This window comes from Schistocerca cancellata, chromosome 6, assembly GCF_023864275.1.
Source record: "Schistocerca cancellata isolate TAMUIC-IGC-003103 chromosome 6, iqSchCanc2.1, whole genome shotgun sequence".
NCBI classification, from domain to species: domain Eukaryota; kingdom Metazoa; phylum Arthropoda; class Insecta; order Orthoptera; family Acrididae; genus Schistocerca; species Schistocerca cancellata.
In genome coordinates this window covers 31338185-31353557 of record NC_064631.1, presented here as the reverse complement: position 1 = coordinate 31353557, position 15373 = coordinate 31338185, and the positions used below count along the sequence as shown (strand labels likewise).

Below are 15373 nucleotides of genomic sequence, written 5' to 3'. Positions count from 1 at the left end.
CAGTAGTGTATGATGCGAACAGCCCGATGGAAGTGTCCCACATATTCTCGATTGGGTTTAAATCCCACGAATTTGGAGGCCGAATGATCAAATCACTCAGCGAATGCCACGAAAATAATAATGATACGTCGCTTGTGTGGTTACTGAACCGGCCCTGATCGGTGTATCCAGCTAGCCAACTACTGGGGCTGGGGCCAAGGTCACGCACAAGGACTGCGGCCATGCGACGGACGTGAGCTGCGGGCGTGAGATAACGAGCAGGTGATTCCCCAGGCAGAACGCGAAGCGCGCAACAGTCGGCTGCGGCTATAAAGGCCTGACAGTTCACTGCTTCGGAACAGACGCCACCCGCTGCCGAGTTAACACGCCACGTGCCAGAGGCAAGCCTTCAGCCAAGTAAGAATGCGCCACGGTTCTTCCTCCAGTTTACCAAGCAGCTGCACAGACCTGGCGAAGTTATAACACTACATAAAAGACGAACACGAATTCTACCGACTAAACTTCGCACGTATGCTCAGTATTATATTAATTTATTTCGAATCTTTTATACGCGACTACCGCATCTTTCGTTTTCGATCGAATTTTAGTCCGGAAACGCTTGTACACATAATTTAAGCATCGCTGCGGCCATTTTCGTTCTACTTGCTGACTGTCAGAAACTATAAAAAACTCAATGTCAGTTTTATGACCCACACTTCTGTGATATTTTACTCTGCGATAGCCAACTTCTAAGATAAAAAAAAATTTCTTGCTTAGGCTTCTCTTCAGAACAACTTCATGACAAAGTTTCAAGCTCTCAATGTGAGCATAGTGTGTCGAAGGAATTCTAAGGCAATGTAGCTGTGAACCATAAAAGCATGCACAGTGTGGGCTTATTTATAAGTGTGAATTATTTACCGAACCTTATTATTGGAGTACTTAAGTAATACTAATACGAATTCATCCTGCTTAATTCAAAGTATTTTATGCGCAAATCTCAGTATCTAGACTTTCTTGGTACGTATTCAGACAGTTTTTATTTTTCTGAATCTGCTGCAGGCGTCAAATCTAAATGTTCAGGTTGTTCAAACTAAAGCTTGCAATAATTAAAAATGTTATCCAATGCCAGCTGTCGCCAAATAAGTTGAGTATTATTGTCCTATTGGATTTTAGCGTTCGGGAACAATGCACAGTATTCGCGACTATTGTAGTACTCGAAATTTTCCAACAGTGCCTGGCAAGCGTCGTTGAAGTATGTTGGGGAAGGGGACCCATGGTCTCGTTTCATTTCTAAACCCCCATTCATTGTTGTTGTGGTGTCACCGCCAGACACCACACTTGCAAGGTGATAGCTTTAAATCGGCCGCGGTCCATTAGTACATGTCGGACCCGCGTGTCGCCACTGCCAGTAATTGCAGACCGAGCGCCACCACACGGCAGGTCTAGAGACGTACTAGCACTCTCCCCAGTTGTACGACGACTTTGCTAGCGACTACACTGACGAAGCCTTTCTCTCATTAGCCGAGAGATAGTTAGAATAGCCTTCAGCTAAGTCCATGGCTACGACCTAGCAAGGCGCCATTAACCATTTCTAGAGAGAGTCTCACTTGTATCATCAAGAATGCTGTATACAAATGATGGATTAAAGTTAAGTATTCCAGCAGCTACGTACTTTTCTTTATAGCATTCATTACGTATCCTGTTTCAGACCTAACGCCAGCCGGCGCGTGTAAACGCGTGCCTTTCGGTTACCCGTCACTGTGGACTGGCTGTCTTGTCAGTCCACTAAAGTTGTATTTGTCTTGTACTGAAAATATCAGCATAACAGTGCAAATATCTGTTGTGAGTACTGTGTGTTTTGTGTGTAAACAAACTTCTTCCATTAACACACAGTATTAGTGCGGGATTAGCCGAGCGATCTTAGGCGCTGCAGTGACCTTAGTAGCTAAGTCCCATAAGAATTCACACATTTTTGAACATTTTTTTGTTTTTTTTGGACTACAACATTGTTCCAGATGCGAATGAGGGCGCTTTGGTTCGCTGATTGCAATTTTTTGTCGTGATATTTCACGGGGACACACTGAACCACTTGATAGTGGTATGCAAAAGTGTCCTGAAAGCTTTCACAGTGTGATGCGTTTTCCTTAATCACCATTGTACTTGTTTACCGTATCGTCAGCGCATGCTTCTGATAACGGTCACGGGAGGGGGCAAGTGCAGTAATATCGTGCTCGAGCAGTACTTTTTGTTGAAAACAGTAATGCCCACCTTACTCTTGCTCCTCAAGCTTGCATTCAGTACTGCTCTGTGCTGTCTCACGTTTGTTTTCTAAGTGATGTTTGTCGTACGTTAGCAGTGATACAAAGCAGTACTATGAATAGATTTACTCATGGCAGAGTTGGCCAATATGCACGTCATGTATGGGCTCCACTGGAAGAGTGTTACAACGACCTTGAACTGTTCCAGAAGCGACAGCAAACACATAACAGTAGTTTTCATTTGAGGGTTGATGCGTTACTCTGTTTTCTGCATTATACATTATCATGAGTGCATGTTACAGGCTTTTTTTATTCTTGTGACGATATTTTTACAGAAACGAAGGTAATGTGGGTAAAAAAGTGAATTAATCATAATTACATTATTTCTCTGTAATAAACTTTCGGAGACCATGGCTCTATTGTGCTAAAACATTCGGAAAATGTCCCAGGATCTCCTGGTAACTGTCGTCGGTGGAATTCGGATTCACCCTGTATAAATCTTTGTCCTTAAGCTGCGGTGGGACGGAGCTTGATCCTGATTATAAATATTAATAAAAGCGTAGTATGTACGCATTACTTCATCACTGCCGAATATTTAAAGCTTTTTTGGCATATATTTTGTAAAGTAAATGACTCCTAAATCTCAGCGTAGTCTATAAATTATTCTAAGATGCCTGTTCTTGCCATTGTGTCAATTTTCTTTAATGTTTTCTTTACAGTATACCACAAATTACTGATAACAGCTGAATTGCAAAGCAGTTCATTTGTTTCAACAACATAGTCTGCAACACTTTTGTGCATCGATCATGTCTGTTCGTATTGCACAATGCGCAGCCAACCTGCCCTATAGCGGATCGGTTCTCGTATTTAATGGACTTTAAATCATTCGCCTTAACTGATAGCTGTCCCAATACCTAACTCCCAAGTGCTTCACAAATAATATAGATCTGGCTTGGGTCAAATGTTCACCAAACAGGAGCCAACACGTTAAAGCCCCATTAATGTGCAGCGGATAATTATTTAAAAGTCTTCGCATGACTTTAAATGTGTATCTGACACCAAGGACACACGTATCTCCTACAACCGCAAAAAATGAATTTCAGAGAGTAAATAGCACTTTCAAGGGATAACTATATCTCTCTAATTCGTGCAATTTTCATCAAATCAAAAGATAATTGAATTACTACATTCTTGCTAAATTAAAAATCTACACAGACGCTCATATCTTCTCAGAGTATCAAGAAAAACCTTGAATTATTTGAATAAAACTAACTTCCGCATTTGTTCTGGAAGTCCATGTTACAGGTGCAACGTCTTGCGAAAACTAATCAAATAATATGAAGAACATATCAGCGTTAATAAAGGTCTACCGATGTGGCCGAGCGGTTCTAGGCACTTCAGTCCGGAACCGCGCTCTGCTGCATCGGTCGCAGGTTCGAATCCTGCCTCGGACATGAATGTGTGTGATGTCCTTAGGTTAGTTAGCTTTAAGTACATTACTGGTCATTAAAATTACTACACCAAGAAGAAATGTAGATGATAAACGGGCATTCATTCGACAGATATATTATACTAGAACTGACATGTCATTACATTTTCATGCAATTTGGGTGCATAGATCCTGAGAAATCAGTACCTAGAACAACCACCTCTGGTCGTAATAACGGCCTTGATACGCCTGGGCATTGAGTCAGACAGAGCTTAGATGGCGTGTACAGGTACAGCTGCCCATGTAGCTTCAACACGATGTCACAGTTCATCGAGAGTAGTGACTGGCGCATTGTGACGAGCCAGTTGCTCGGCCACCATTGACAAGAAGTTTTCAGTTGGTGAGATATCTGGAAGATGTGCTGGCCAGGGCAGCAGTCGAACATTTTCTGTATCCAGAAAGGCCCGTACGGGATCTGCAACATGCGGTTGTGCATTATCCTCTTGAAATATAGGGTTTCGCAGGGATCGAATGAAGGGTAGAGCCACGGGTCATGAGACATCTGAAATGTAGCCTCCACTGTTGAAAGTGCCGTCAACGCGAACAAGAGGTGACCGAGACGTGTAACCAATGGCACCCCATACCATCACGCCGGGTGATACGTCAGTATGGGGATGACGAATACACGCTTCAATGTTTTGCCATTCGTGCAAAATGAGTACACCATCGCAGGCGCTCCTGTCTGTGATGCAGCGGCAAGGGTAACCGCAGCCATGGGCTCCGAGCTGATAGTCCATGCTGCTGCAAACGTCTTCGAACTGTTCGTGCAGATGCTTATTGTCTTGCAAACGTCCCATCTGTGGACTCAGGGATCGAGACGTGGCTGCACGATCCGTTACAGCCATGCGGATAAGATGCCTGTCATCTCGACTGCTAGTGATACGAGGCTGTTGGGATCCAGCACGGCGTTCCGTATTACCCTCCTGAACCCACCGATTCCATATACTGCTAACAGTCCTTGGCTGTCGATCAACGCGAGCAGCAATGTCGCGATACGATAAACCGCAATCGCGATAGTCTACAATCCGACCTTTATCAAAGTCGGTAACGTGATGGTACACTTTTCTCTTCCTTACACAAAGCATCGCAATAACGTTTCACCAGGCAACGACTGTCAACTGCTGTTTGTGTATGAGAAATCGGTTGGAAACTTTCCGCATGTGAGCACGTTGTAGGTGTCCCCATCGGCTCCAGCCTTGTGTGAATTCTCTGATAAGCTAATCATTTGCATATCACAGCATCTTCTTCGTGTCGGCTAAATTTCTCGTCTGTAGCATGCCGTGGTGTAGCAATTTTAATGGCCAGTAGTGTAGTTCTAAGTTCTAGGGGACTGATGACCTCAGATGTTAAGTCCCATAGTGCCTAGAGCCATTTGAATCAATTGAACCAAGAATGGTTTACTACCTGATGCATTACGTTATACGCCAGGCTGTTCCAGCTGGTCGGCTCCGGTGTGAGCCGCGGAGCGCTCCCTGCTCCAGGGAGCCGCGTCGCTCGCTGTGGCCACTCGAGTGGGCCGGCACGCCGGCGCGTGGCACGGCTGCCTGAGGCAGGCGGCAAGGCGAGCGTTTTGACGTGCCAGCTGCGTCTTACAAGATCGACAACCTCATACTCTTAGCTGATAAGACGTGATGACATGCTACACCAGGAAATACGATGTTCGGGAAATAAATAGGAAACAACTGTTTTATAAGAAAGTGCATACTAAATTTATTGGGCCTCTGTAGCTTGATACTTTCTTTTCATTACAAACCGAGCGAGGTGGCGCAGTGGTTAGCACGCTGGACTCGCATTCGGGAGGACGTCGGTTCAATCCCGTCTCCGGTCATCCTGATTTAGGTTTTCCGTGATTTCCCTAAATCGTTTCAGGCAAATGCCGGGATGGTTCCTTTGAAAGGGCACGGCCGATTTCCTTCCCCATCCTTCCCTAACCCGAGCTTGCGCTCCGTCTCTAATGACCTCGTTGTCGACGGGACGTTAAACACCACTAACCTAACTTTTCATTACAAGATCGGAAATATCAGGCGTCAAAGTGTTCGCAGCGTTAATGCGGAGGATGAGCTTCATTGTTACATCCTGGAGAAACGATCGTTCCTTACTATTTACTCTTTTCATTGCTGAGTAAAGCTGCTCACAACAATACGTGCCAACATGCACATGATCTGAGTGGCATTGTTGTGAAGCTTGGGAAATGTTTTTTGCTGTAATGAACGATACCATCGTGACAGATCCGACGTGTTGTAGTACCTCTCTTTCAACAAAGTTGAACTTTGCAAATCAATAATCTCTAATTGAAGTGACAATGACAAGCATCGGGGGAAACTGAAAAACGAATGCTGAACAACTTAAGTTCCAATTCCAAACTAGTGAGGTCTCGGAATCGTGTTTCAAACGACGTGATGAGCTGCTTTAACTTTGCTTGGTAATCGCCGAAAGTAGTACCTTCAGGTAGTTTTAAAGAAGCAAGACGATTGAAGAACGTTAAATGTCCATTATTCATATGCCTCTCAAGTAAACGTAACTTTTGCATGAACGCTTTGATCTGGTCGTGCATGTCAACTATTAGCTGCCCTTTGCCCTGCAATGACAGATTTACATTATTTAGATGCATAGTTATGTCAGCTAGGAACGCCAGCTCTGATATCCATTTTATATCTTTCAGAAAACTCATTTCTTCCCCTTTCATTTCGAGAAAAAGGGTTATTTCCTCACGAATGGCAAAGAAAACATCAAGAAATTTTCCCCGACTCAGCCAACGAACTGTACTGTGGTAAGGTATATCCCCATACTCCGCTTCCATATCTTTCAGGAATCCTTTGAATTGGCGATGATTCATACCGTGACGCCGCAAAAAATTCACACACTTCACGACATCTATCATTACGCCACCTAGCTCTATTGTTTCAGCGCACAGTGCCTCTTGGTGAATAAAACAATGAAGAGTCAAAATGTCTTTCCCGAATTCGGCCCTGAGTTTATTTTTCAAACGAGAAGCATAACCTTGGTGACACCCGATCGTTTGTGGTGCACCGTCTGTCGCTACAGAATGGAGCTTATCCCACGGCAAATTCATATTGTCCACTGATTCACAAACAGCTTCAAAAATGTCACGTCCTGTTGCGGTGTAATCGAGTGGTACCTCATCCAAGAGTTCTTCAGTTACTTGCAGCTCCACGCACAAAAACTGCAAGCTGAGCACAGTCCGATATGTCGGTGCTTTCGTCAAGCACTAGCGAAAATGCAACAAAGCTCTCCGCCTTTTTCCTGAGCTGTGTCTCTAAATCCGCTGCCATGTCCAGGATTCGACGAGACATTGTCTGCTTCGACAGGCAAACCCCATCAATTGCCTGCACCTCCCTTGGAAAGAAACATTCTGCAACTGCTACAATGCACGATTTTACGAGTTGTCCCACCGAAAACGGCTTGCCGCTCGTCGAAATGATGTGAGCGACCCTGCAGCTTGCTCGAACTGCAGATTCAGTAGTGTTTTCTCCGCTCTCATTCACCTGAAAATTCTACACGCATTACAGAACACGAACTATGTTGCATATTTTGATACTCTCCGTATTACGAAACCGTTTTTAAACTTACGTCTCCTGGTATGTCGTTATTAAGCCTGGCTTCAAGTTCTCTGCGTGAAACGCCTTCTACCTGATCGTAGTGCGCTGCGTGAAGACGCGTATAATGTCGTTGTATATTGTACCTCTTCGCAGAATTAAATACTTTATGACATACAAGACACTGCCGACGACCATCCCTCTCAATGAATAGAAAGGTATCCTCCAATAGAGGTACAGGGCTCCCGCGGCTAGTCATAGCTGTCATTGAACACGGATTATTGCGTCAGTTGCGGCTGTATGCGGCCAGGGGGCAGTGAGTTCGCTTTCCCCCTCCACGCGGGCTCCGAGCTGCCGCAGTGAGCGCTCCGGAGCGCTCCGGCTCCCTGGAGCTCGGTTGGAACAGCCTGTTATACGCAGTCCAGTAACATTAACGTGACGCTCACTCAAAAGCCTGAATAGCAGCCTTTTGGAACGCGGACTGCAGCGAGACCTGCAGGAAGAGAATCGGCGAGGTCCTGGAAGGTACCGACAGGGCTGTGGAGCCACGTCGACTCCAGTGACGTGGCCAGCTGCGATAGGTTTCACGTCGGAGGAGGCACGGTGCGCGGTGGTCCCACAGATTCTCGATTGGGTTTAAACTCGGCGGTTTTAGCGGGCAGAGGGGTACGGGAAACTCATCCGGGTGCTCGTCGACCCGCACACGTGCACCGTGAGCCGTGTGTCACGTTGCCATGTCCTGGGAGTAAAAGCCATCTTGCAGAGGCAAAACAAACTGCATGCAGGGGTGGACATTGTCCCCAAGGATAGATGCACACTTGTGTTCATCCACTGTGGCTTCCAAAACGACGAGATCACCCAGGGAGTGCCAGGAAAACATCCCCCACACCATATCTCTCCCTCGATCGCTGCAGGGTGTTTGCTTTCAGATGTTTCACGCCGTACACGCCAACGACCACCTGTCCGATGGAGCACGAAAGGTGGTTCATCTGAGAAGGACAACACTCAGTGGGCATTCAGTTGGGGAACTAGCGTGCACATTCCAGCCTTCGTCGCAGATGAACACCGGTCGGCATAGGTGCGTGAACAAGGCGCGTACTGCAGGAGCCTTATACGCAGCAACGTTTGATGAACGGTCGTTGAGGAGACGCCGCTGGTAGATCCTCGGTTCAGCTGGGTGGCCAGTTCCTCAACACTTTCAGGTCCAATCGCCCGTACACATCACCGCGGCCGTTATCCCCTGATCCACCACAGTTGCCTCGGCGCCGGTTTTGGATAGCGCCATTTTGCCGTGCATGGTATACAGGTGGCACGCAAACAATTTATAAACTTAGACGTTTCGAAAATGCTTCCATCCTTGGCTCGAAAGGTAATAATCATGCCGTTTTGGAAGTCAGATAAACTGCTCCGTTTCCACATTACGACAACGACTGCACTGCTTCCTGCATCCCCCGACGCGCTTTATATACCCTCCACTGCTAGTGCTGTCATCTGGCGTCTGTGAGTGGTTATCGCACGCTGACGTCGACCGGACCGTGTAATTCACGACTACTTTTGAATCAGCATCAGCTGCTTTACGGTCATTGCTCCCCGGTCTACTGCCATATTGCCGTCACTACTCATACTCCTTACGAACAGGTAGGCCGTTTCCTGGTGGACTGGAATGCAGCGTGGCGGTTCGTTGCTTACGTGAAATAATTTTTCAAAACTATTGGCTCAAATGGCTCTGAGCACTATGGGACTCAACTGCTGAGGTCATTAGTCCCCTAGAACTTAGAACTAGTTAAACCTAACTAACCTAAGGACATCACTCACATCCATGCCCGAGGCAGGATTCGAGCCTGAGACCGTAGCAGCAGCGCGGTTCCGGACTGAAGCGCCTAGAACCGCTCGGCCACAGCGGCCGGCCGGAAACTCTTCCCGTGCCTCTTGTGTATACAGGGTATTCGGAAATTCACGTTACAAACTTCTAGGACTTGTAGACGGGAGTGAGTGTATAATATTTTGAACAGGAACCTATGTCCGTAAACGTACCGTTTCTGTTCTAAGGCTGTTGAAATTAAGTCGTTTAACTCATCCACTTCTGCTTGGGGAATTGAATTACATGTGACGTAGTTCAGTTATTAGGTAAAGATTCTAAACGAAACATAACAAAACATCCTCTTATCATTTAATCTCATTTGATTGCGTTAACACTTAAACATTACGTGTTTCTGTTATTCCAAAACAGAAGCCAGCACGCCATCTATACAGAATAGTACTGATGCATTACAACAGCGGCTCGATGTGGCGACGACCAGCATTGTTACAGGCGTTGTACCTACGAAGTATGGTACACATTCTCCATAGCGCCTGGTGTCTCTTCAGTTTCTAGTGCAGCGGCCAGAAATCGTGCCAGGAGATCGTCTTCCGTCTCGTAAATTAAATTTCCCCTACGACCCTACAAGAAGCAGTCCATGGGAGTAATACACGTCAACCTGTCTACTTTCGTGCATACTAAGACAAGCAACTCTGACGCATTTCTGCCGGCCGCTGTGGCCGAGTGGTTCTAGGCGCTTCAGTGTGGATCCGCGCGACCGCTACGGTCGCAGCTTCGAATCCCGCCTCGGGCATGGATGTGTGTGATGTCCTTAGGTTAGTTAGGTTTAAGTAGTTCTAAGTTTTAGGGGACTGATAACCTCAGAAGTTAAGTCCCATAGTGCTCAGAGCCATTTGAACCATTTTTCTGACGCTTTCCTGTTTCCCTTAGCAGACATGGACGCGATACACATCTTGACTGAAACCGTCTTAGAATGGAAAGCGTGCGTTTCCGGATATGCGTTCCTATTCAAAATATTATCTACTCACTTCCCTCTACAAGTCCTCGGGGAAGCGTTTCGTAGTATGTGAAGTGCAATGGAAACTTGTGTGGCCCTGTCTTTCGCAGTTGAACGACAAGAATGGTACATAGTAGTAAAGTGTGAGGCAGTTAGCTGGCATGCACAGTCGAGTGCACAATGGGACTTGAGATATGAAGTTTGTAACGGGAATTTCCCAACTCCCTGTATACTCACGCGGTTATCGCCTATTTGTCAATGTGGACTAGGCACTGAAGAAAACGTGAAAGATATTTAGTCTTAGCAATGCGGTAGGTTAATTGCAGTTCTCCTACGTTAGGTTTGTAGTGGTATCGAAGACATTTTGAGTAATAGGACGGCCTACATTGACCAAGAAGGCAACTATTCATCATAACTATTGCTAACGCCAGGAATGCTCGGGGAATTGTGTTATCATCGCTGCTGTTTTCCAGTCACGTTAATGACATGTCAGAAAAGGCGGGCAACAAATCAGAACTGTTTTTTGATGAGGCTGTTGTGTAAGAGGAAGTGTTGTCGTTGAGCGGCTGTATAAGATACTGAATGACTTTGACACAGCTTCTGTTTGGCGCATTTAATGTGAATAAATTCTTCAAATCTTTGGCCATGGCGCTCGTAGTTGTTGTGTAATTATTTAAGGTATTTCAAATCGTCTTTGCAGCTACTAAGAAGCATGTTTATTCCGTGTTACGCCTTTTGTTTTGTTGGATTGAAGCGTCATCGGCGACTGCATTTTTCCATTATTTCTGCTTACATCCAGAAGTGTCGCCTGCAGACAACACAAAGGGAAATTAGACAGAAACAATACAAGAAGACGTGGGAAATATGTACGTAGACGACGCTTTCAATAGATGCAAAGACTGATTTCAAACACGGAAATTAACGTGAATAATTGTACGTTAATGTGAATGGGTAGAGAAACATTCCCCAATGTTCGATTTCATTATTAATGGAATGCTGCTTCACAAAATCACGTCGGTTGCGCGCATGGGTGTAAAGCTGCTAAATGACGTTAAATTGAACGAGGACGTGCAGTGGCGTGGGGATGGATTTGTTAGCCATCGATTCGATAGATATAGGAGTGTCAAGAAAAATCTTCACGGTCTTTCGTGGGAATCATTACAGGGAAGAAGACTACCGTTCTGCGGAAGGCTGGGAGGAAGTTCAGAGAACCATCTTTTACAGAAGATTGCAGAACGATTCCACTTTCTGCAACAATCATCTCGTTCGAGGACTGAGGACAGTAATGACAGCATATGGGAGATTAGGAATCTGACAGAAAGATACAAACATTTTTCTGCTGCTGCATTTCAGACTGGAACAGCTAAGGAAATGACTGGCGCTGAACATGCCACCCATCGCCACACACGGTACATGAGCTCGTGGATTATGTACGTAGATGTCAGTACTGTAGTGAAACGGATAAGAAAACGTTTTTCAGATTGTGAAGTGCCGAACAGTGAAATCAGAACAAATTGCGTACAGTACATGGTTAACCATTTTTATTTACAACTTATAGTTGAAGCCTTCCAGAACACCGCAAGCCCACTAACCTTACTTCTGGGAAAATTAATTATTTTCGTAATATCTCTGAAACAATTCAATTTCTTACAGTGATATTTTGTGTGCGGCTAAATAATATATGACTGTATAATCTTGTTTCATACGAGCATTATCAAATGAATGGTTTCAGTATGAAAAAACTGGTCACATTAGAGTGGGACTCGTGCATTGAGGGTTCCATGCAAAATTAATTTTAGGCACATTCAGAAGGATGTAGGTCGTTGCAGTAGGTACTGGGAGATGTGGGAGATGAAGAAGCTTGCACGAGATAAAGTAGCATGGAGAGCTGTATCAAACCAGTCTCTGGACTGAAGACCACCACAACATAACAATAGTTCCTCAGACTAGTCCGGACATACAACAAGAAGCGTGCAGGGGCCTTCAGTTTATACTAGATGAATCACCTAAAACTTGCACCACAAATATTGCGAAATTGGAAATCGCTATTGATGTGCAGTTTTCACAGAATGGATTGGTAGTCACGTACACGTATTGTTAGCCAACACACAGCCAGCAATAACATTAGAAAGTATATTTTTTTCTGCAAACATACACTTTGTAAATGGAACAATGACTATTGACATTAACAAACAAAAAGTAGGGTAATTTAGAAGGAATCAAGTGCGAATCGTTAACGAGTTATCGTATTTTGAAAAGTTCCCACACCGACACTTCTAGGATACCTGTGGTAGCAAACAGTAAAGAACAACACAAGTGCACACACTAGTTATGTGGATTCTGACCAGCAACGAGATAATTGACCATCACAGGTGGTGTTCAAAATGACTACAGCAGCTGCAATACATGCTTCCAGTCTGGTACGGAACGACTGCTGCGCACATGCCAACATTTTAGCGGAGTTGTCCGAGCAGGCTGCAGTAATACGTCGTTGCATAGCATCGGGTGTAGTTAGTATGTCTTTCAGCTTTCCCCAGAAGAAAAGCCTACAGGCATCAAATATGGGGAACGGGCCGCCCAAGGTACAAGTCCTCTGCGTCCTATGGAACGGTTTGCAAAGAATTCGAGAAGACATGCTGCAGTACTTTCTTGCCCTATAGGCTGGACAACAATCATATTGGTAGCACAAGTTCCTCCTAGTCAGCAGAGGAACGTCTTCTAGCATCTGTGGAAGATGGTCGATTAGAAGGCTGCGATACATGAACTGTTTCAGTGTTCCGTCTATGAAAAACTGGCGTATGAACTGATGGTGCACTACACACACCGCACGTATACACTTCGTGGACGCTGATGTTCCGCCTGCCGTAGCCAACGCGGCTTGTCAAAATACCTGGTCATGATTGGTAAATGTGGCTTCATCTCTATACATGATACATCTGGAGTATCCCGTCGTAATGCCCATCTGCAGAAGATAATAAGATTCTCATGATCGTTCTCATGGAGGGAGATTTGATTAGAATTGAAGCTATGTCGATGGAAAATGCGTAGGGCACTTGCCTGACTCATGCACTTCCTCTTGCAATTGCGTGTGAACTGAGGTGCGGATCAACCGCAATATCAGGAAAAACATAAATTTCTCTCTTCTGTCTTCACCTTTTTCCTTCTGTCTAGATATTACACTACCACTTTCACGTCACTAGGTGTTGATAAATAACTGCAGAGGTGGTTGACATTTATTGGGATATCTTGCCGCATACACAGTAGAAGAACGAACTGCATTCTTCTTCCATTCTCCACACACCATGAGTATGTCGGCCTTTTTGCATCGGTAAATCCCCTCGTCCACTCACGATTTATTGCTTGGGCTGTCACACACTAAGTAACTAGCGAGTCGCGATGCACTCAAGCAACACGCAAGCACACTGTCAGCAAGCAAAACAACTCCGTATCTTGCAACTACACAGGTTTAATGGCACAAACAAGTGTTGGTGTGAAAACTTTGCAAAATACGATAGCTCGTAAACGACTCACACTTGACTCCTGCAACAAACACCACTGACATTCTTGCATACCCGGCTATTAGTTTGTTAATGTCAATATACACTCCTGGAAATGGAAAAAAAGAACACATTGACACCGGTGTGTCAGACCCACCATACTTGCTCCGGACACTGCGAGAGGGCTGTACAAGCAATGATCACACGCACGGCACAGCGGACACATCAGGAACCGCGGTGTTGGCCGTCGAATGGCGCTAGCTGCGCAGCATTTGTGCACCGCCGCCGTCAGTGTCAGCCAGTTTGCCGTGGCATACGGAGCTCCATCGCAGTCTTTAACACTGGTAGCATGCCGCGACAGCGTGGACGTGAACCGTATGTGCAGTTGACGGACTTTGAGCGAGGGCGTATAGTGGGCATGCAGGAGGCCGGGTGGACGTACCGCCGAATTGCTCAACACGTGGGGCGTGAGGTCTCCACAGTACATCGATGTTGTCGCCAGTGGACGGCGGAAGGTGCACGTGCCCGTCGACCTGGGACCGGACCGCAGCGACGCACGGATGCACGCCAAGACCGTAGGATCCTACGCAGTGCCGTAGGGGACCGCACCGCCACTTCCCAGCAAATTAGGGACACTGTTGCTCCTGGGGTATCGGCGAGGACCATTCGCAACCGTCTCCATGAAGCTGGGCTACGGTCCCGCACACCGTTAGGCCGTCTTCCGCTCACGCCCCAACATCGTGCAGCCCGCCTCCAGTGGTGTCGCGACAGGCGTGAATGGAGGGACGAATGGAGACGTGTCGTCTTCAGCGATGAGAGTCGCTTCTGCCTTGGTGCCAATGATGGTCGTATGCGTGTTTGGCGCCGTGCAGCTGAGCGCCACAATCAGGACTGCATACGACCGAGGCACACAGGGCCAACACCCGGCATCATGGTGTGGGGAGCGATCTCCTACACTGGCCGTACACCACTGGTGATCGTCGAGGGGACACTGAATAGTCCACGGTACATCCAAACCGTCATCGAAACCATCGTTCTACCATTCCTAGACCGGCAAGGGAACTTGCTGTTCCAACAGGACAATGCACGTCCGCATGTATCCCGTGCCACCCAACGTGCTCTAGAAGGTGTAAGTAAACTACCCTGGCCAGCAAGATCTCCGGATCTGTCCCCCATTGAGCATGTTTGGGACTGGATGAAGCGTCGTCTCACGCGGTCTGCACGTCCAGCACGAACGCTGGTCCAACTGAGGCGCCAGGTGGAAATGGCATGGCAAGCCGTTCCACAGGACTACATCCAGCATGTCTACGATCGTCTCCATGGGAGAATAGCAGCCTGCATTGCTGCAAAAGGTGGATATACACTGTACTAGTGCCGACATTGTGCATGCTCTGTTGCCTGTGTCTGTGTGCCTGTGGTTCTGTCAGTGTGATCATGTGATGTATCTGACCCCAGGAATGTGTCAATAAAGTTTCCCCTTCCTGGGACAATGAATTCACGGTGTTCTTATTTCAATTTCCAGGAGTGTAGAAAAGGGCGTAAGACAAGGATGCAGTCTTTCACCTTTCCTGTTCAATCTATATATGAGAGAGAAAATGACTGAAGTAGAGGAAATAGTGAAGAGTGGGAATACAATTAAGGATCAAGACAAATCAGAGATCAGATTCGCTGATGATATTGCTACCACAATGAAACTGAAGAAGAATTACAGTACCTGTTACTGTAATGCACTGTCTAATGAGTAAAGAATATGGACCGAAGATAAACTGAACAAAGA

At 46.2% G+C, this 15373-nt stretch overlaps 1 long non-coding RNA gene across 1 annotated transcript in view; it reads left to right on the top strand.

Annotated features, from left to right (window-relative positions):
* Positions 1–321: 321 nt before the first annotated feature.
* The window catches only part of LOC126191366 (uncharacterized), a 40926-nt gene continuing 25874 nt past the window's right edge, over positions 322–15373 (top strand). The window contains exon 1 of the long non-coding RNA XR_007538343.1: positions 322–396. This is a non-coding gene — a long non-coding RNA (uncharacterized LOC126191366). The remainder of the gene's footprint in view (positions 397–15373) is intronic.